Source organism: Lissotriton vulgaris, chromosome 10, assembly GCF_964263255.1.
Source record: "Lissotriton vulgaris chromosome 10, aLisVul1.2, whole genome shotgun sequence".
NCBI lineage: Eukaryota > Metazoa > Chordata > Amphibia > Caudata > Salamandridae > Lissotriton > Lissotriton vulgaris.
Window position 1 is genome coordinate 766,305,796 of NC_141698.1, and position 20,772 is coordinate 766,326,567.

Here is a 20,772-nt window from a genome sequence, read left to right on the forward strand (position 1 = left end):
TTCGCTATTCTCTCTTTGTATTCTCTTGTTACATAACTATCCTTTGAGGCACACTAATACGTCCTGCCACCTGCAAATTGGATTATAGGCACTAGCACTGATTAACTTGTGGGGAGGGGTAACACACAGAGTCTGAAAGAAGGGCGTATTTGGGACACTTGATAGCTTGTTTTCCAACTTTTCCTATTGGTTAGCCTTGTATGTATTGGGAGTATACGTTGTAAATATGTGTGCTATAAAAGATTGTGCACCAGGGAATAAAGTGGCAGTCTCCTGAGAACCTACTCTGTACTTCTGGGACAACTGTGCTTAGCTGCAGCTAATAAACCTGGTTTTCTACGCCTAACAGAGTGTCTCGTGTCTCTGTCCGACAAGGCAGGTGAACTCGGAGATTTAAGGCGTACCCTGGCCCGGTTCTTCAGATTTTTAAGGAATATTATTGTATTTTAAAAGTTGACAAGACTTTTTCACATAGAATCACCAATGTTATCCTATGGGAGGAAATTCATTTATCAGGTAGTTAGTGTTATCGTTACTTTTTCTTACTCAGTGGTGGATCTTGCATCCAGCACTGGTGAATATCCTGTAAACAGTTGAAAGAATGCATTTAAGTCCTACAGGCGATTTTTAAGGAATATTTGTAGTTTGTGAAAATAGAAACTTTTCTGGTGGAAACCAGACAATGTTATCCCATGGAAGGAAATTCAAGTTACTGGTAAGTACGGTTAGAATTACTTTTCAAGATCAGTATTAGGCTCAAAGATGCAGCACTGAGGTCTCTCCTGATAACAGGTGAGTAAATCGGAATTCGTAGTTAGGCTGATTTTACTTCGGTCCAGTATTTATAGAGCCACTTTCCTACACTATCCCCTCCCTTTACTACAGTGCAAACACGCCATGTGGCGCATTTTAAGTTGGGGAAATAATTCCCTTTCAATCCTTCGGGCCCCTGGGGTCCAACTAGCCCACTAGGTACATCCAGTATGCGCCACAGAGCTGCATAGCAGAGAGATGTAAAAAGGGGTACAGCTTAGACCACCTTTCTGCAATACAGCTCAGTGGCACTTACTGGAAGCACCTGGTGGGCTAGTTTGCCCCCAGGGTCCCTCAGGATTGAAGGGGAATTATTTCCCCAACCTAAAACCCGCCACTGGGCGTGTTTGCACACGTCACCTCAGGTCCCAACCCCTCCCTTCACCACTGTGTAAACGTGCCCTGTGGCCGCTTTAAGTTGAGAGATTAAGTCCCCTTGAATCCTGAGGGTCCTTAGGGGCAAATTAGCCCACTAGGTATCTCCAGTAAGCGCCATTGCAGAGAGGTGTAAAAAGGGGCACAATCTGCACCACCTCCCTGCAACGCAGTGCAGTGGCACTTACTGGAAGCACTTGGCGGGCTAGTTGTCCCCCAGGATTGAAGGGGAATTCTTTCCCCAACTTAAAACGCGCCACTGGGCGTGTTTGCATACGTCACCTCAGGCCCCGTCCCCTCCCTTCACCACTGTGTACATGCGCCCTGTGGCCGTTCTAAGTTAGGAGATTAAGTCCCCCTGAGTCCTTAGGGTCAAACTAGCCCACTAGGTACTTCCAATAAGCGCAACAGAGCTGCTTTGCAGCGAGGTGTAAAAAGGGGCGTGGCCTCTGAATACCTGTCTGCAACGCAGCTCCCTGGCCCATACTGGGAATACCTGTTGGGATATTTGACCCTCAGTATTGAAAGAGAATTAATTCCCCAACTTAAAACGCGCCACATGGAGCATTTGCACAGTGGTGAAGGAAGGGGGCTTGGCCTGAGGTGACTTGTCTGCAAACACGCCCTGTGGCGCGTTTTAAATTAGAGAATTAATTCCTCCTCAATCCTGTGGGTCCCTGGAGGCCAACTAGCCCACCAGGTACCTCCAGTATGCGCCAGGGGTCTACCTTGAAGAGAGGTGTTCAGAGGGCTGCGGGGACCGTGAGCCCCCCGCATATATTACCCCCCCCCCCCTGCCCCCACACAGAATTAAATAAATAAATAAATAAGCCCCGGGGGTAACGGTCCCCGGGGCTGCAGGGGGCCATGGGCCCCCCACATATATTAGCAAAAAGCCCCGGGGGTTGCTGTCCCTTGTGCTTGGGGGGGCTTTAAACCCCCCACCCACTAATGTTAAAAGCCCCGGGGGGTGGCAGTCCCCGGGGCTGGGGGGCCATGAGCTCCTGCACAATTTTTTTTTTTTTTTTTTAAACCTTTATTTACAAATGCACAGTACACAGCGTCTGCCTACAACCCCGCAGGGCCGGCCGCTATGACAAAAAACAGGCTGAGCGAAAAGTGCAATACGAGGCAGCACGTTGCTGGAGCAATCTCTCCCATCAACATTATCGGCAAGAGCGTAACATCATACAAATAGGATAAGAAAGGTTTAATTTTATATTTTTGTCGAAGTGAACACTAACAAACAAACACATGGTATCATTGTGGCAAGGGTTGCTGGAGGTTGGGGGGGGGGAATGAATATAGGAGAAACGACGATGGTGAGGGGGGGGTGGAGCGCGCAAGAAAAGCATATGGTGAGAATAGGAGAGGAACGTAAATCACGGAGAGGAGGGGAGAGGGACCTCGTAGTCAAGTGGGGGAGAACAGATGTCTCCACGATAAGCATTCCAGGGAGCCCAAACCCTGGACCACTTCCCCGGACGCCCCCGGGCCTCATATACCGTCTTCTCTCGGAACATGGACCAGTCCATGTTCTCTTTCCAGGCACTCAACACTGGCGGTCTAGGGGAGCCCCAAAGCTGCGCAATATCCCTCTTCGCGATCATATTGCCAAGGGTGACCCAAAGTGTCTGGGCAGCAGTGCAGTCAGACGGTTCCCATACATTCAAGAGACAACGACGCGCCTCAGGAAGCAATGGGACCCCCGTGACACGACTCATCACATCATGCACCCTAGACCAGTACGCTACAATCATCGGACATTCCCAGAGAACGTGAAGAAAGGTACCATCCATCCCACACCCACGCTTGCATCGACCATCCGAAACCAAACCCATTCGCACCAGACGCATTCCAGTAAGATACACGCGATGAAGGATTTTCAATTGGACAAAGCGAAGTCGTGCAGGAATAGCCACCTCCTTAGGGGAGGACACGGCGGACTGCCAGTCCTCGTCGTCCAATTCGAGTCCGTCGGCCGTCCAGGCAGCCCGGAGCTTCTCGAGCTGGTCAGTTCTGTTATTAATGAGCTTCTTGTAAATTAAGGAGATGGTACTGTCTGGGACGTGGCTATCTAGAACTCGATCCTCCAAGGGGGAGGACTGCGGAACGTCCGTACCTGGGGGGAAGACAGATGACAAGGCATGCCTCACCTGCATATACCGGAAGTGCTCCCTATCATCGAGCCGGTATTCTAGCTTCAGCGATTCAAAGGACTTAACCGCGCCACGTGTCCACAGGTCCCCCACCATGCTAATCCCAATCATGTCCCATTTCTCAAACCCTTTCGTCTTCCACAAGTTGCCCAGACGTTCCGAATCATACAGTGGCGTCATACGTGTCAGTCTACCACCCCAGCCCGTGGCCACCGTAGCGTCTCGCCATGCCCGCACCGCACATTTCGTTGGGCCCGTAAGGAGTCGGAAGAGGGCCTTAGAGTACAGCGCCCTATTAAAGTTGCCACCGGGCAACAGCAATTTATCCAAAGCAAAGGCAGGAGCGGGCTCCGGAGCGTATGTCGCATGGTTAATGGCACTCAGGTGCGAGGCCCAGTAGTATCGTCTAATGTCCGGCAGCGCAATACCCCCGTCGTACCAGGAGAGCGTGAGCTTGGACAAGGCAATGCGGGCACGGCCGTCCCAGATAAGTTGCCGCTGTAAACTCTCGACTTCATGGAAATAGCGAGCTGGAACAGGGTCGAAGAAATTTTGCAGGGCATAGAGGAATCGAGGGAGCGACATCATTTTAAAGAGCGCCGCCCGGCCCAATGGAGATAAAGGCAGATCGCGCCAACGCCGAACGTCCTGCTTCAGTCTGCGGAGTGGGGCATACAAGTTCCGCTCATAGCGGACCGAAGAAATCATGGATACATGGACCCCAAGATACTTAAAACCGTCCGTCGCTACCAGGATGGGGAATCTGCGGGGGAGTGGCGGCAGAGTACCAGCTATGGCGTAGACACAGGACTTGGTCCAATTAATGACAAGTCCGGAGTTTTTACCGAAGGACGTGAGGACGTCGAAAAGAACATTGAGCGACTTCTGAGGGGAAGTGAGATAGAGGAGGATGTCGTCCGCGTACAAGGAGACGCGATCCTCAAGGTCAGGGGACCATCGGATCCCTTTGATCGAGGGTTCCCACCGGAGCCACGCGGCCAGAGGTTCGAGTGCCAAAGCGAACAAAAGCGGAGAAAGAGGACAGCCTTGACGTGTGCCACGGCCCAAGGGGAAGGGGTCCGAGCACCGACCATTCACCGCGACCTGGGCTAGCGGCTGTTCATAGAGAAGCTTGACCCAAGCGATGAAATTGGGGCCAAAGCCAAATTTAGCGAGGGCTGCCCACAGGTAGGGCCATTCAATAGTGTCAAATGCCATCGTGGCATCAAGGGAAGCGACTACTGCTGGCTCGGCGAGAATAGGAGCTCTCGCGAGGACACTGTGGAGCCTACGCAAATTAAGAGCAGTGTTTCTGTGGGGGATGAAGCCGGATTGATCCGGGTGGATCAGGTCACAAATCACAGCAAGCATCCGATTGGCCAGCACCTTAGCGAGGATTTTGGGTTCCGCATTAAGGAGGGAGATGGGGCGGTACGAGGCACAACGGTCACGAGGTTTGCCATCCTTATAAATGACCACTATGGTAGCGAGGCGCTGCTCAAGGGGGAGGCATCCAGCCTCAACCGCCTCGAGGAACATGCGACGCAGGTGGGCGGCCATCTTGTCGGGGCAGAGCTTGTAGAGTTCAATGGGGAGTCCATTAGGGCCCATTGCCTTACCCGAGCGAAGGGAACGAATTGCAAGGGCAATCTCGTCGACAGTAAAGGGGGCCTCCAGAGCGAGGCAGTCCGCATCAGACACAGTAGGCAGAGCAATGTCCCGTAGGAGTAGCCTAGAGTCGGCCTCATCTCGATCACTAACAGGCGTATAAACCGTACGGAAGTGGTCAACAAAGCACTCAACAATCTCACCCGGATCGGAGACAGTCACACCAGAATCACGGACAATGGAGGGAACAACACGACTCGCACGCTCAGTCTTATCCAACCACGCAAGAAGCTTGCTAGCCTTGTCACCCACATCATACAGTCGACCAAGTTGATTAGACCGCATCAATTTAGCAGCATCCGTGACACAGGCTTTATAGTCTGCTTGCTTTAATTCCAATTCATGCAACAGTGCAGGCGTGTCATTCCCACCCAACTCACTTTCAAGCGCAGTGATTTCAGTTTCAAGGGCCACAACAGCCTCCCTCTTGACCCTACGCTCGGTGGCAATGAGTGACAGGGCGGAACCCCGAATAACCGTCTTAAAGGCCTCCCAGAGAGCAGTGGGGGAAGTGACTGAGCCCATATTCTCAGAAAAATAGCAATCTATTGCCTTAATCAAGTCTGAGCGGAGCCAAGGGTTTCGAAGGTGCCAAGGAGGGATCGGGGGAACTCTGTTACCAGGAAGACCGCCCACAGAAATCTTAATTAGCAGGGGGGAGTGGTCCGAGATACCCCGGGGGAGATGTCGAATCTCACGAACAGTGGACAAAGTGGAGGCTAACATAAGAAAATAGTCGATGCGGGAGAGGCTGCCGTGCGCACCAGAGTGAAAGGTGTATTGGTGGAGTGTGGGATGTAGTGAGCGCCAGACATCAACTAAACCAAAAGTGTCAGCCATTTCACTGAGCCACATCTGGGACTGTGGCAATACTCTAGGGGGTAGCCTGTCGCAGTCGCCGGACATGACAGAATTGAAGTCCCCGCCCAGGACCAACAAGCCGTCTGGCAGCCCAAGGAGAGTCCTGCCTAAATCAGCATAAGTGGTAGCCTGCAGTCCCGGGGGGATATAGACAACAACAAACACGACCTGCTTACCCTCCCACCTCCCCGAGACAGCAGCATACCGCCCACGCTCATCAAGGATAACATCGTCGATAGCAAGAGCTAGGGAAGACCTTACCATAATACCCACACCCCGGGAACCCGAGGTGAAACCCGCATGTGCAACCAGTCTAACCCCGGCGGTCTAAGGCCTTGCAAGCATTGCCAATCAAATGGGTCTCCTGAAGAAACACAACATCAGGGGCGTGGCGCCTCAAGAATTGCAGTACAATGCCCCGCTTAATCCTGTCACCCAAACCATTTACGTTCCAAGAAAGAATCCGCATTTCACCCCCTCCCATTGCTACAAAAACATTCCACACCCACCCCCCAGCAGAACCCACTATGAAAAGTCATTGCAAGATGTGAAATACCATGTAACAAAGAACAAAACAAATTAAACAAAACAGAACCAGTCCCCAAACACCAACCCCAAGACCCAAACCCGTTACAACACCCCCCTCCCTGCACCCCTGCTGACTAAAAAGCCACCCCCAACTGCAGTGTGCCTGTCGCCCCATACTTCTACACAAAGAACCCCCTGAGGAGGAAGGGAGAAATCACCCGTTACCGCACCGCCACGGGCAGAGTCATTAGGGAATAAGTCAATGTACACAGTACGTTTCATAGTCTCAATCGGAACCTCTAGGGCATCTGTTACTCCTGGGCCGCTGCACCACCTTCCGCACCACCAGGGCCTCCGCTCCCAAAGTCCTCTGCCGGCAACGAGTCCAGCCAGTCGGCTACACGTTCAGGTTGATCAAAGAAATAGGCACGCTCCCGATATTCGATCCGGAGCCGGGCCGGAAACAGCATGGCATATTTCAGTCCCCGGTCCCTTAGACGACGCTTCACTCCAAGGAAACCTGATCTTTGCCGCTGCACTTGGGGAGTGAAATCGGGATATATGGAGACAGAGTTATTGTCATACTTCAGGGGACCATGTTTACGGGCGGCCTGGAGGATAGCATCCCTGTCCCGGTAGTGAAAAAGCCTGGCGATGATAGGCCTCGGTGGGTTCCCCGGCTTCACTTGACCTCCAGGAAAACGATAGGCGCGCTCCACGGCAAAGAACTTACTAAGTCCCGCCGGAGCCAATTGGGCGACTATGAGTTCCTCGACCAAGAGATCGGTAGCTACAGCACCATCACCTTCCGGCACTCCGACAAGGCGTATGTTGTTCCGCCTGGCCCTGTTGTCATAGTCCTCCATCCGCTTAAGCAGTAAGTCGTGCGATGCACGTAGATTGCCAATTTCGGATTGCGCCTCAGCCATGTCGTTCACCAGGCTCGACGTTTTAAGATCTAGTGCCTTCACCCGCTCATTTGTTTTGGCCAAATCGGCCCGAATCAGAGTCACATCCACCGCCACCGTGTCTATTTTGGTCACCACGGCTTCAAATTGTTGACTCATGTCGGCCTTGAGTCCAGTAATGGCAGCCATTAGGTCTTGGAGCGACACTTCCGAAGTAGACGATGTGTCCGTTTGAAGTCCTTCAGCACCCATACATACGGTCCCGGGGGAGCCCCTCGGCTGGGTGTAGCGTTCGATCATGTTTGACTGGATCGAGCCCCCCCGGGTTGCTGCCTTCCGGCGTTTTTCGGCCTCCACTTTCGTCGCCATCTCGGATTCCGTGTCGGCCAGATAGCCAGGGGAAGTGACGAGAAGGCAGAAAAGTCTCGAAACTCCGATGCGCCGCTGAGACAGAGGTGTCGCAGCCTCCTTGCCAGTCCAACGGAGGATAGTGCAGGCTGAGAGGGCCGCAGGCAAAGCAGAGTAGGAGGAGACGGGAACAAAGAAAAGGAAACCGAAAGTGAAAGCAATACACCTCCGGCGGGCCAGACGCCAGGCAGCCGTTGTTGTTCAATTACAGGTCGGCCAAAGTGGGCAGCCGAGTCCCCGGTCGCGCCCGCGGGCAGGCCAGAAAGTTGCAAAGTTCCGAAAAATGGTCCCCAGGGTCCGATTTTGACCAGAGAAGGATCAGTAGCATCAGCGATGATGGCGCTGCAAAAGCCCGTCAAAATGACCAGGATAAGTGAAGGATAGATAAAGAAGGACGGCGCGGGTCTCGGGAGCTCTCTGCTCACGCGACCATCTTGGATGCCCGCGTAGCTCCTCCTCTCCTGCACAATTTTTAATAAAGCCCCGAGGTGGTGGCGGTCCCCGGGGCTACGGGGGCCCCCCCCACCTACATTATTTCATTGCCCCCGGGATTTGGCCCCCACGGGGGCTAATAACCAATATAGCGCGGGAGCCCCTGCGCTTTGTTTTTTTCCCATCTGCAGGATTCGCGCATCCTGCGCGGATTTTGCTGATTATAAATTAAAAAAAATAATTATGATAATTTTTTGGGGCCTTGGAGGTTTATGTGACCGCCTGAGCAGGCCTAGGGGGTCAGGGTGTTTCTACCCTGCCCCCTTTTTGCGTTTTGTGTGTTTTTTTATTAGGTTTCTTGTGCCTCGGTTCTAGCAACTTTATCTAAAAGTCTGGAGGACTTATAATTTCACCAGTTAAGGAATATACGTTCACTCTTCTATTTGTCATGGCTTCCATTGACCATGTAATGCAATAACCCACATTTTTGCAACAGCCAGGCAAACCAGACATTAAATGGAAAGAATGGCTGCATATATTTGAAAACAATTTGGATGCCACCAAGTTTAATGCTCCAAAGAAAACAGTACTGCTCTTCAGTCATCTTTATCAAGCTGTATAATGTGTGTTTGATTACTTGGAGTAGGCTAAATCTCTACAAGGTCAATCTTTCATTTGGGATGCCTACACATTGGCCACAGCAAGAATTAGAAGCCAATTTTTGGAAAAACTGAGTTTACTCTTGATGAAAGCAGTGAGGAATATGTAGCTGCACCGCGCATATTAGTCACATGATGTGATTTTGAAAATTTTGTAGACATCTATATAAGACCAGTTTGTTTGCAATTGTTTCTCAGAGAAATTTCAAGAATGTCTACTCGCATGCAGAAATCCCACTTTGAATGAAACCAATGCTGTAGCAAAAAGCATTGAGAAATCAATGGTTTAAGCCAAAGCCTTATCGGTTGGCGCAGGTTTGTCACCCATAAGTTACGTGAATGATACAGGAGCACTGTTTGCGTTGAGTGCTAAGAACAAAACTCACAAATATGGTAAGGGGGAAAAAACTAATTTAATAGATGTGGATCTAAAATTAACCTCTGAACTGTTCCACATGCCCTTTTATAGGGAGGAGGTGTGATATTTGTAGGAAAACTTGTCATTGCCAGTCGGCATGCAGAGTTAACAAGTGTAGCACAGAGATTACAATGTGTAGATTGATCAGTGTGAGGCCCGGTTGTACAGTAATATGTTAACGAGTGATTCTGGTATAATGGTGATTTATATACACTCAAAGGACCCATATGAGATGCGACCATTGGGGAAATTACACAAAAGTAATGGCTGATTCAGGTGCACCTATAACCATCCTTGCTGACACAACATTTTTTTTTAATGATCTTTTTATTAAAGTGTTCATAACAGCGGTCCCTCTTGCGAAACTGAAGGGGAAGCACAGATATTACCTCTGTGTACGTTCCATTTCCCCGCATGCACGGTCCCATTTCTGTGGGCATCCCCTGCTTCTATAGACAGTTTTTTCTGTAAACATACACCAATCCATATCTCGCTCCCATTCCTCCCAGGTTGGCAGCTCCTGCACCCCCCAACTCTGGGCTATGTTGCTTTTAGTGACCATAAAGCCCAGGGCGGCCCAGACTCAGCAAGGTTCATGTCGGCGACCTCCCACACATTAAGTACACGAAGTTGGGGAGCCATAGGCAGGGTAGTGCTGCTAATGTTGCACACCTCCTCCACTATGCTGGTCCTGTACGTCTGGATGACCAGACATTCTCAAAGTGTGTGGTAGAAGATGCCCACCCCTCCCACATCTCCGTCTACACTCCGCATCAACACTTCTGGCTATCTTTTCTTTTTCTTAACCAACGATGTGCATGAGATCTATTTACCTCAGGCCTGATGATATAGCGACTTCCCGCAGGGAGGATAACTCATCCTGCTAATCCTCATTCTCCAGGTTCCCCAGGTGTACATGCCAGCGCTTACGTAGCTGTTGTAGTGGGTCAGGAGTATTGTTGATTATTTTGCGATAGGTGACTGCGATCATTTTGCGGTCTAAGTGTTCAGCGAGTAACCTGTCCCCCAGACGAGCTACCTCTAGCACCCCCACCCGTCCCGGAGCGCTGACCTTAAAGCGTGTTGTATTTGTGTGTATCTAAACGCCTCCCCACAGACAGCTCGTACTCTTGTTGTAGAATGGCAAACACAATTATTTTCTTTTTTGACACAACCCCCCTCCGTCAACAGGCTGATGGTATCCCATTTGTGAAAGCCTTGTTACCTGATTAGCATACCCAGCTTCTCAGCATGCCACAGGTGTGTGCTCAATGTAAGTCTGCCACCCTAGCCCAGTCTTCTTGTGACAGCATGCCACAGTAAGGGCCATAGGGCCTGTGAGTTGCTGCCTACCTGGCTTCATATATAAGGCTTATCTAAAGCCCCAATTGCCCATCAACCACCTATGCATTCAGTAGGCCGGGTCCTGCTGACTGCTGAACACCCATTTCTTAAATCTGCAGCCCCAATAATAGACTCGGATGTTAGGTAATGCTATCCTGCCATCGTACCACCCCCCAGACCAGCTTAGATGCCGCAATACGGGGCGGTTTCCCATCCCATAGTATTGTTCTGATTTCACCGTCTATCGATTTAAAGTATGTTTCAGGGACTCTGTATGGTATATTCTGTAGGGCACACAGGAAACTGGCCAGTGTCTTCATTTTGTAGAGTGCTTCTCGTCCGAACAGGGATATCGGTTGCACACGCCAGTGACGGACTTTACCTTGCAGATGCGTCAAAGGGCCCAGAAGATTCTGTTCATCAATGGTTGTTGGGTTGGCCGTCGCAGATTTTCCAAGATAGCGAAAACCGTTTGTCACTATGTTAGCTCGACATTCTGCCAGGAGGGCTGGGGCAAGCCCCGTAGAAAGTATATTACCGACTTGGACCAATTGGTAGTATAGCCAGAATACCTCCCAAAGTTGGAGCAGATCTGCAGGACCCTGCCAATAGAGAAGCGAGGGGACGCTATATATAATAATATGTTGTCTAAATAAAGTGAGATTCTGTCCTCCCATCAGTCTGTCCATTTTAATCCACGAATCAAAGGATCTCCTCGTATTCAGCTCGCCAAGGGTTCTAAGATCAATGTGAATATAATGGGTGACAAAGGGCAACGCTGTCTTGTTCCACCGTTCAGAGCAAATATCGTTGATGTGTGGCTGTTCACCACTACTTGCGCGAGTGGTCTGGTATATAATAGCTGGACCCATTCAATACATTTTCCACCAAGGCCCAAACGTTCCAGAACGGCAAACATGTAGGGCCATTCTGCCATTTCAAAGGCCATACGTGTATCCAGGGACTGTATTGCTACGCTTTCTTGGATGGTATCTTTCCTAACAAGGACCCCATTTACCCTCTGCAGGTTTAGGGAAGTAGTCCCGCCCCGCATAAAATAGGACTGGTCCGGGTGCACTAATTTAGTCACTATTGGTAGTAAACGGGTCGCCAGTATTTTGGCCAGGATTTTTACCTCAATGTTAAGTAAGGATATGAGGCTTTATGAGAAGTCCTCAGCCGGCTTCCCTTATGGTCTCTGGGCAATATCTCGCTAGTTTTGCTCTCAAGATACATATTTAACAGGTGGCAGTTGCCATTCAGGCCCATGGCCTTCCCAAACTGTATACTGTGTGTAGCCGCTGTTATTTCCTCAATCGTGAGATTCTCCTCTTGTATTTGTTGGTCCTCCTTGGTTAAGGTCAGTATCTCAATAGCTTTAAGTAGTTTCTGTCTGTCGTCAATTTTGTATGGGGCCATGGGGGAGTAGAGCTCATTAAAATAATCGGCAAATCCCTCCGCTGTAGCTACCGGATCGGTCGCCCATTACCCGTCCGTCCATGTATGGCTGCGATCCAGCGGTCTGCCCTTCTCGTCTCTTTAGCCAAGCAAGCAGCTTGCCCGCTTGGTCTCCGAGCTCATATATTCTTTGCTGTTGTGCTCCGTGTTTGTCTAGAGCAGTATCCGTAATTAGTGCCTTATATTCCTGCTGTTTCAGCTCCAAGATATGGGCACCTGTATCATCCTGTGTATTTATAGCAGCTTGCTCCATGTCTTGAATATTGCACTCCAATTCTTCAGTTGTTTTGCACTTCTCTTTCTTTCGCCCCACCACCAGGTAGAGAGACTGCTACCTTATTACTGTTTTATAGGCCTCCCATTTGATTTGATACAATTGGACGAACCCACATTCTTGGTGAAATAGTGTCTGTGGCTTTGATAAGATTCGATTTAATGTACGCAATGTTGAGGCACCAGGGGTTAATTGAGATTGTTCTACAGGTGGGGCGGTGCCAACCACATATTGAGCTGATATGGGGGCGTGGTCCGAGATGCCCCTAGCAAGATGGTTCACTTCCGTGAGGTGGTGTGCTTTGTCAGCCAGAATAAGAATATGGTCTATACGTGATCTGCTGTTCTGCACTGCTGACTAAAAGGTGTATTGGCACGTGTGCGGTTTTGCCTCACTCCACATGTCATAGTTTTGCTGCGTGGATTGTTTTTGGATTTGAATCTATCTAGTTGCTCACATAGGGTCAAATTAAAATCGCCACCGATCACTAATTCCCCTTCTGGTAAATCTAATGTCATTTTGCTCAAGTCTTATAGCGCCATTCTGTGTAGTGCCGGAGGAATGTAGACCGACATATTTACACATCTGCCCTCCCAGGTGCCCGAGAGGGCCGCAAAACGACTATACTTGTCTATGCTTGAGTGTGTCTCTATGAAAGGAAAACCTTTCCGCAGCAATATCACCCACACCCTTGGACCCTGTAGTGATGCCCGAATGTGCCACTAATTTTTATCCCCACCGGTCGAGTGCCCTGCATGTATACCAACCAGACACAACATATTTTAAGCATTGACCAAAATTCAAAGTTTGCAATGCACCGACATTAACCCTAAAGCTTTCAGGAACCACAATATTGAAATGCTTGGATTCTTGGAGTCCTCATGAATGTTTGGGAAGAAAAATACCAAGCTGTATGTAGCAGTTAAAGGCCAAGATTTAATTGGATGGATTTGGCAAGATTGCGGCTTTATTTCTGAACCTAATTCAGATGACCACATTGTTTTGGGGTATCTTCCTGTGTTCACAATCGGTGTTAATGAGAATCCTTCTTGAATTATTGTAATAACATTTTCACACGTTTTTAACAATTGTGTGGGTGTGGTAAAAGAATTTGTATATGACATCAAACTTAAGGTTGTTGCTCTGCCGGTAGTGCACAAATTTAGACCTGTGTCTCAGCATAAGGAATGATCTTAAAGCTTTGTTGAACAATTTATTTTGCAGAGGGAATATTTGAGCCGACCAATGCCTCTGCATGGTTACCTCCTGTTTTACTTGCAGGTAAACATTCAGCAGACCTATGTTTATGTGTTGATGTGTGCACATTGACTAAGAACGTTGTGGTTGCTTGTCATCCTTTGCCTCATATCCAGAAAATGCTTGCAAATTTCAGAAGGTAAAATATTTCTCCATCACTGACTTACACTTTGCCAACCATCAGCTATCACTTTTAAAAAACGTTAAGGATCTCATTACGTTTGTCTATAAGTACTTATGTTTAACATTTGGGCTTGCCTTGCCCGCAAGTGTAATTTAGAAAATTATGGCTGTTTTGTTTACCAATATATCTAATGTTCAATTATTTCAGGACAAAAGGTGATATTTGAATTTACACTGAGGACCCTGAACAACATTTAATTATCCTTGAACAAGTTTTAAATATTCTCAAAAACAAAGGGATGACGGTCAGACTTAAAGTGTAAACTTTTTGCAGCAGAAGTAGAATATTTAGGGCATACTATATCATTAAAGTGTATATGTCTGAAATTTTGTAATCTAGTGGCTATGCTGATGGCTCCTTCACCCTCTGATATAGTGCTTTACCCTCCTTTTTAGTGTTATGTGAGTATTAGGCTTATTTTGTGCCCGGGTATGCAACGGTTGTTCAGCCATTAAGACCATTACTTAAGAAATGCATTGAATTTGAATGGTCACCCTATGTGGATAATGCATTAAATGAGGTTAAAAAATTCATGATTAAATACCTGCCTTGCAACCGTTCATGGCTGGTAATCGATGTTGTTAGTGTTGACGCTATCATGTACGGTTCAAGGACAGTATTGGGTCAATTTGTGAATTTCAAAGAGAGTACGGAGGCTTTTGTCTCTAGGTCACTCAGAGATGCTGAGATGCATTACAGCACAATAGAGAGATGTGTGAGGGCTGTACAGAAGTTTTAACCTAAATTTGAGGCACAAGTTATAATAATTTTACTGATCCTAAACCTTAGGTTTATTTGATAAGTGGCAGTGACCATGGTAAAGCATTGGCTCATTTGATTAGACTGTTATATAGACTCCTAAGAATATGACATAACCGTTAAGTGTGTCCAAGGGGGAAAGAACCTTAGAGCAGATTTACTTTATACCCTGAAAATAAATCTTTAATGATGAAATGGACAAAGATGATCAGGAGTGTGTTGTGGCATTCGTAAATGTAGTGGGTGATTGAAAAGGTTTGTTTTCTGAAAAAGACTGGGTTAATGCTGCATAGCTGGATAATGTTCACAAACAGGCTATGATGTTTGTCAAGGAAGGTTGGCCTTGTGACATGTTTGACAAGTAATCTTAAAGTGTATGTGCGCAGGTTCCTTTAGAACTCATATGTGAAAATTGAATTTTATTAAGATATCACTTCTTTATACCACCAACTAGTTGTTGTTGTATGACTTTATTCGATATAAAAAAAATCATAAAAGTGTACACAGTCAATTCATCCTTTTAAAAACATCCAGTATTATAAATGGAAATAGTATCACATTGTCATACAAACAGTACAAAGAACAAGATTCAACTAAGTTAAAACAGATTATGCAAAATGTAAAAAATTCCTTAAAAACTGTACAAAGATAAAACAATTCATATATGATGAAAACCACATTATTAAAGGGGGACCTCGCTAATGTTCCTATGTCTAAGCATTGTTAACCCGCAGAAGCTTAGTTCTGGTCAACCAAGCACATCTCCGGTATTTGGCTAATCCACAGATTACACTGAGAGAGGATGTGTCCGTTTTTAAAATGTGTAACACCTCTCTATAGTTCTTGGCTCCCAAATTGATACAGACGGGTTTTAGCCATTTTCTTCTTGCCTGTTTGTACGCTGGACAGGCAAAGAGAAAATGGGGAATGGATTTCTTAGGAGAAGCACATCCAGGGCACCTACTATCTTTCTCCTTGTTGAGTTTCCACCCAACTGTGAAATCGTTCAGTGGGAGTGTACCAAACCTCAGCTTCAGATATAGTAACCTATCTCTCGGAGATTCAATAAGATCAAGAAAGGGTTCTAATTTGGAGGCCGGCTTGCGATCTAGGAACTGCTCCGTCAAGGTGCCCTGCTTCAAGTTTTGTGTGGCTTCTACGGTAACCCACTCCCAGTAAGCCTTCTTAACTGCCTGTTTTGGCGGCGGAGTCTGGTTTTCCCATGCCTCTGCCAGTCCGATGTCCCCCACCAGCTGTTTCAATTTGGATACCCGTTTTATCTTGTGGCCCGTGTCTAGTCTGACTAATTCCGTCAAGGCAGAAGCGTAATTGCACAACTCTGGGGTCCTTCTCGGGCGTACCCAGAATAGTAAGGGACGTAGCCTTGCTATTTCGTTGATTGAATGTTTTCCGTAGTCATAGCGGAGCGGGACTAGAGGGCTCGATGGAGAAAGCGAGACCAGATCTCTAAAAAACTTTTTCTCCGATCTCACTAGATCTGTTGTGTTCTCAAATCCCCACAGTTCCGCCCCGTATAAAGACGACGGCAAGGCTTTTCCCTCATAAACCTTGATGGCAGGGGCTAGAGGTCTGCTATGAGAGAGTCGCTGATGTTTTGTGATTGCCCCCGACACAAGTTTGTGGGGGATGTATGACGGTACAACACGTACCGTTACAATGCGTACCTTTACGACGCAGGTTTAACAACGCAAGTCGTTACAACGACTTGCGTTGGGGGCGCTGGATGTTGAATAGTTTAATTTACTATTCCAACTCCAGTCCCCGTGGATAGTAGGGAAGGTGTTGGATAGTAAATTAAACTATCCCCTATCCTAGAGCGCCCTCCAGCGAAAGTCGTAACGACTTTCGTTGTAAATCCTGCGTTGTAACGGTACCGCGTTGTAACGGTTCCGTTGTAAAGGATGTTTCCCGTTTGTGGGTAAGCAGCATTTTTGTCAGATCGGAGTTCCACTTTATCGAGTTGTTGACCCGTACACCCAGGTGATCGAAAGCTTCGACTAATTCTAATGGGGAGTCATTCAACTTGATGGTGTTTCTAAATCGTTTAGATGGTTCCAGTGCCATAAGCTTGGTTTTAGATGTATTTATACACAAGCCCCTGGAATCACAAAACTGGCTAAATCGATCTAATCGGTTTTATAGTCCCATCGGGCTTTTAGAGATCAAGAGGGTATCGTCTGCAAAAAGCAGCGTGGGTGATTTTTTCCCCTGCCAGGATTGGGGCATCGGCTGGGTCCTCCCTCAAATGGTCTACCACCCCATTAACAAAGAGGGAGAACAGAGTCGGGGCCAAAACACAACCCTGGCGTACCCCTCTCTCTACCGCTACCCTATCCGTCAGGTGGCCCTGGCGGCCCCACCTAACTCTGGCATAATTCCCCTCGTGGAGGTGTTCAATAAAATCTAGAATCATAGGGGGAATGCCTAGGTCAGACAGTACCTGCCAAAGCTTGGCACGGGGGACCAAGTCAAAAGCTGATCTTAAATCAATAAATGCCAAATATAGGCTGCCTTTTTCAATTATCATAGATTTCCAATAGATCGAAAAGAATCTGAAGACCTGGTCCATCGTGCCAACCCATTGTCTAAACCCTGCCTGGAAATGTGACAAGGCATTGTCCTCATCTATCCACGATCTTACCCTTGTAAGGAGGACCCTGCCAACCACTTTCTGCACTACATCGATTAAACTAATCGGTCTGTAGTTGGCAGGATCCTCCCTGTCCCCCTTCTTGTAGATGGTCACTATCTCACGCCTTTCCAGGAATCTGGAACAGGATGTCCACTCGCGATGTGGTTCAATACCCAAAGGATGAAGAGGGCTGTTAGACCTGACATCATTGGCTTGAGTCTCTCCTCCATTTTTTCTGTTTGCCTCCACTGTTTTACGATGTTTTGCTGGTATATGCTTTGGGCGCTGTGTCACTGCTGATCAGTGCCATAGCGCAAGTGCTCCCGATGTTAAATTGATGTATCTATTGTATCCATGTTTGGCTTATTTGGTTTACTGTCGGTCCCTAGTCTAGCGCACCAGGAGTGCCGGGGCTTGTAAATACAAATGTCGCTCGTGGGCTTGCAGCACGTGTTGTGCCACCCACAGGAGCGGCCTCGTAAAAGAATGTCTACGGGTCGGTCATTGCGAGACCCACGTGCAGCCTAGTGCTGTCACGCAGGCTGCGCAAGTATACCTACTTGCCAGCCCCTCAAACCTTCCCTTGACTTCATGTTATTCACCCATACGGTAGGCCCACAGGCAGGGTGCATTGTAAGTATAAGGTAGGACACGCCTGACCAGGTTGGCATGTCCTAATAGTGAATTACAGCCATCTTCGTTCTTCACTATTGCGAGGTAGCCTGCTCTCCATTAGTTAGAATGGGCCGCCGGGATTATTAATGCTATGATCCTAGCTGGCTCGGGGAGCATGGTGCAATGTCGAGTTTGGTATCCCTGAACTCGGGGTTTAATTACGCATCCGTTGGTGTGGATGGTTTTAGGACTCTGGGTTTGAAAATAGCACTTTTAGAAAGTGTCTATTTTCTTGTCTAACCATATCTGGTTTCTGCTGGTCCTGCGTGTGTGTGACAGGAGCTGGGTGACTCCACAGGTCTGGATGAGTCCGTGTGGGATGAGTGGGACATTTGCGTTGAGAGTAGGGGGAACCAAGAATTTAGATCACTTCTGACAAGGAACCCTGTAACCAAGGACAAGAGGCCTGCTGATCTGAGGACTTGCCTACCCCTTCTGCCAGTGTGCTGTTTGCTGGGGGGAATCCTGCAGTGCTTCTTTATTTTTGCCGAGGAACCAGGAGAGAGAAACTGTGTGTGTACTCTCACGCTTGCTAAGAAAATCTCCAAGGACTGGAAGAGTGCCAGTCTCCTGCTGAAGTCACAGGGCTAAAGGACTTCATCTGCTTAAAGTGCTATTTGCTGGAACCGGTGAATCCAGCACCTCTGAAAGAGCCGGCAACCTCGACGCCGACGGACGTCGCCGAATCCAGCTCGACATAGTGGGTAACTGCCCCAGTGCCCCGCTTCCTCGACGACCGGCCGCCGGGCCCGACCGACGCCAGCAGCAACGCCAGTGAGTGGGAGTACGGCTCCAGCTCCAAGGGACCTCGTGTCTGCACCGCTGCTGATCGCATCGCCCTTGTGCCCTCTCGACGCCGTGAGCGCTGCTCACTCTGTGCAACCACATCATCGACAACGACGCCTGCTGAGGCCTTATCGACACCGAAGACGCGACGCTGGATTGCTCGACGCCGCTGATCATCGTGTGCTTCATTTTCCAAAGGTACTATGTTGTTGGGGGTCCGTGTGACTCCGGGCTCGACGTAGCGCTCCTCGCGGTCGACGCCGAACCTTTGGATTAACTTTGCCTCGACGTCGCGTAGCCCCCGTGTGGGTTACCCTGTTGCTAAGAACTGTATTGCCAAGAAGAAGATTAGTTTTGATACTAAATACTTTTGTGCTAAAGAAGAACCTACCTTTGAACTATCCTTTTCCCTTCCCAGAGTATTTATTAAGATTGTGTACGTCTTTGTCGTTATTTGGTCTTGTGCTAAGCCTTATATAAAAATACTTATTTTTATAATACTACTGTGTCGTGTTCATTTGTAGTGTATTCACTTTATTACTGTATGTGGTCATAAATGCTTAACACACAGCCTCTGAGATAAGCCTGTCTGCTCTGCCAAGCTACCAAGGGGGTGAGCAGGGGTTATCGAAGGGTGTGATCCCCTTGCCCTGACTAGAAAAGGTGTGTCCCTATTTGTCAGAAGTGTATACCTCTGCCAACTAGAGACAGCAGGTTCTAACATTGGATGCAGCGGTGAGGATTTGGACCTTGCATTTATGACCCATGTGCAGTGATTAGTGTGCGCTACATAGTGAAAGCAGACCATAGCGCAGTCACAATCTAATTGGGAAGGATCCTATTTTTGGTTCTCCGCTTTTCTGAAGCTTGATTTTTTTGAACACTGCCAGTTTTGACCATGAGTGACACCGGAGTCACTACCCCTGTTGTTGTCGTGGAGGAATTCGACAGAGCGAAGGTAAACGACTACGGCTTGAAGAAACTAAAATCCTTCTGCAAGCAGTTTAAAGTTCCCACCAAGGGCCTCTCGTTGAAGGAGGAATATCTCAAAGCTCTGGAGGCCTGGTTGGAGTCCAGAGATCCCACTGATCCGGTGGTGGTACCGCCAGTGGAAGGGGATGAGGAGGCGCCAGCGAATGGGCCCGAGTCCTCTCCCGGAAGCAGTGTTTCCTCCAAAGGTCTTTCCCCTGAAGAACGAGAAGAAAGGGCGAAGGAGCGAGCAGACAACATGGAAATGGCAAGGCTAAAGATAAATGGGCAGTTGGAGTTAGAAAATGCAAGAGTAAAGAAGAGAAGCTGATTTGGAGACCAAAAGGTTAGATTTTGAAAGAAAGAAGTTAGCTTTGGAGCGTGATACCAAGTTGAGGGAGTTGGAGATCCAAGCTAAGAAATTAGAATTGAATCCCTCTGGTGGCAGCATCCCATCTGGGCCTGCAGAAAGTAAGTTTTACTTTCCCAAAGATGTGATAAAAGATTATCATAGGAACGAAGATATTGGTCAATGGTTTAAAGCATATGAGTTAGCATTGTTGGCCCACCAGGTCCCTGAGAAGAATTGGGGAGCGGGGTTGTGGGGTCGCTTTGTGAATGAGGGAAGAGATACCCTGTTAGACATGCCTGTTTCGGATAGGATGTCGTATGCTCATATGAAAGATGCTTTAATGTTGCGGTATGGCCTAACCCCGGAGAAGTACAGACAAGCTTTTAGAGAATGTAAGAAGTTGCCTGGTACGACGTGGGTTGAATATGTGTCTTATTTTTGCAGAGCCATGGATGGTTGGGTAAAGGGCAGCAAAGTGGAAAGTTATGAAGCTCTTTATGATTTGTTTGCTTGGGAGCATTTGTCTAATAACTGTTTTCCAGAGCTGCGCCAGCACCTGATTGATAGCAAGATATCTAACCCTAGAAAACTTGCTGAGGAGGCGGACCGCTGGGTCAGTACCAGGGTCCACAAGGGTCCAGTGGGAGACTCAGCCAAAGGTGGGCAGGGTCCCCAGCAGAAGAGTGGGGGGACAAGGGTAAACAGAAGGATTCCCAGAAAGGGCCCCAAAGTAATCCCCAAGGGAACCAAGGGAAAGGTTCCCAGCCTCCCCCTGAGAAGAAGCCAGGGGCCCGACGGGTAAACCTGTTCATAGGGGCCCCCTAACCTGCTA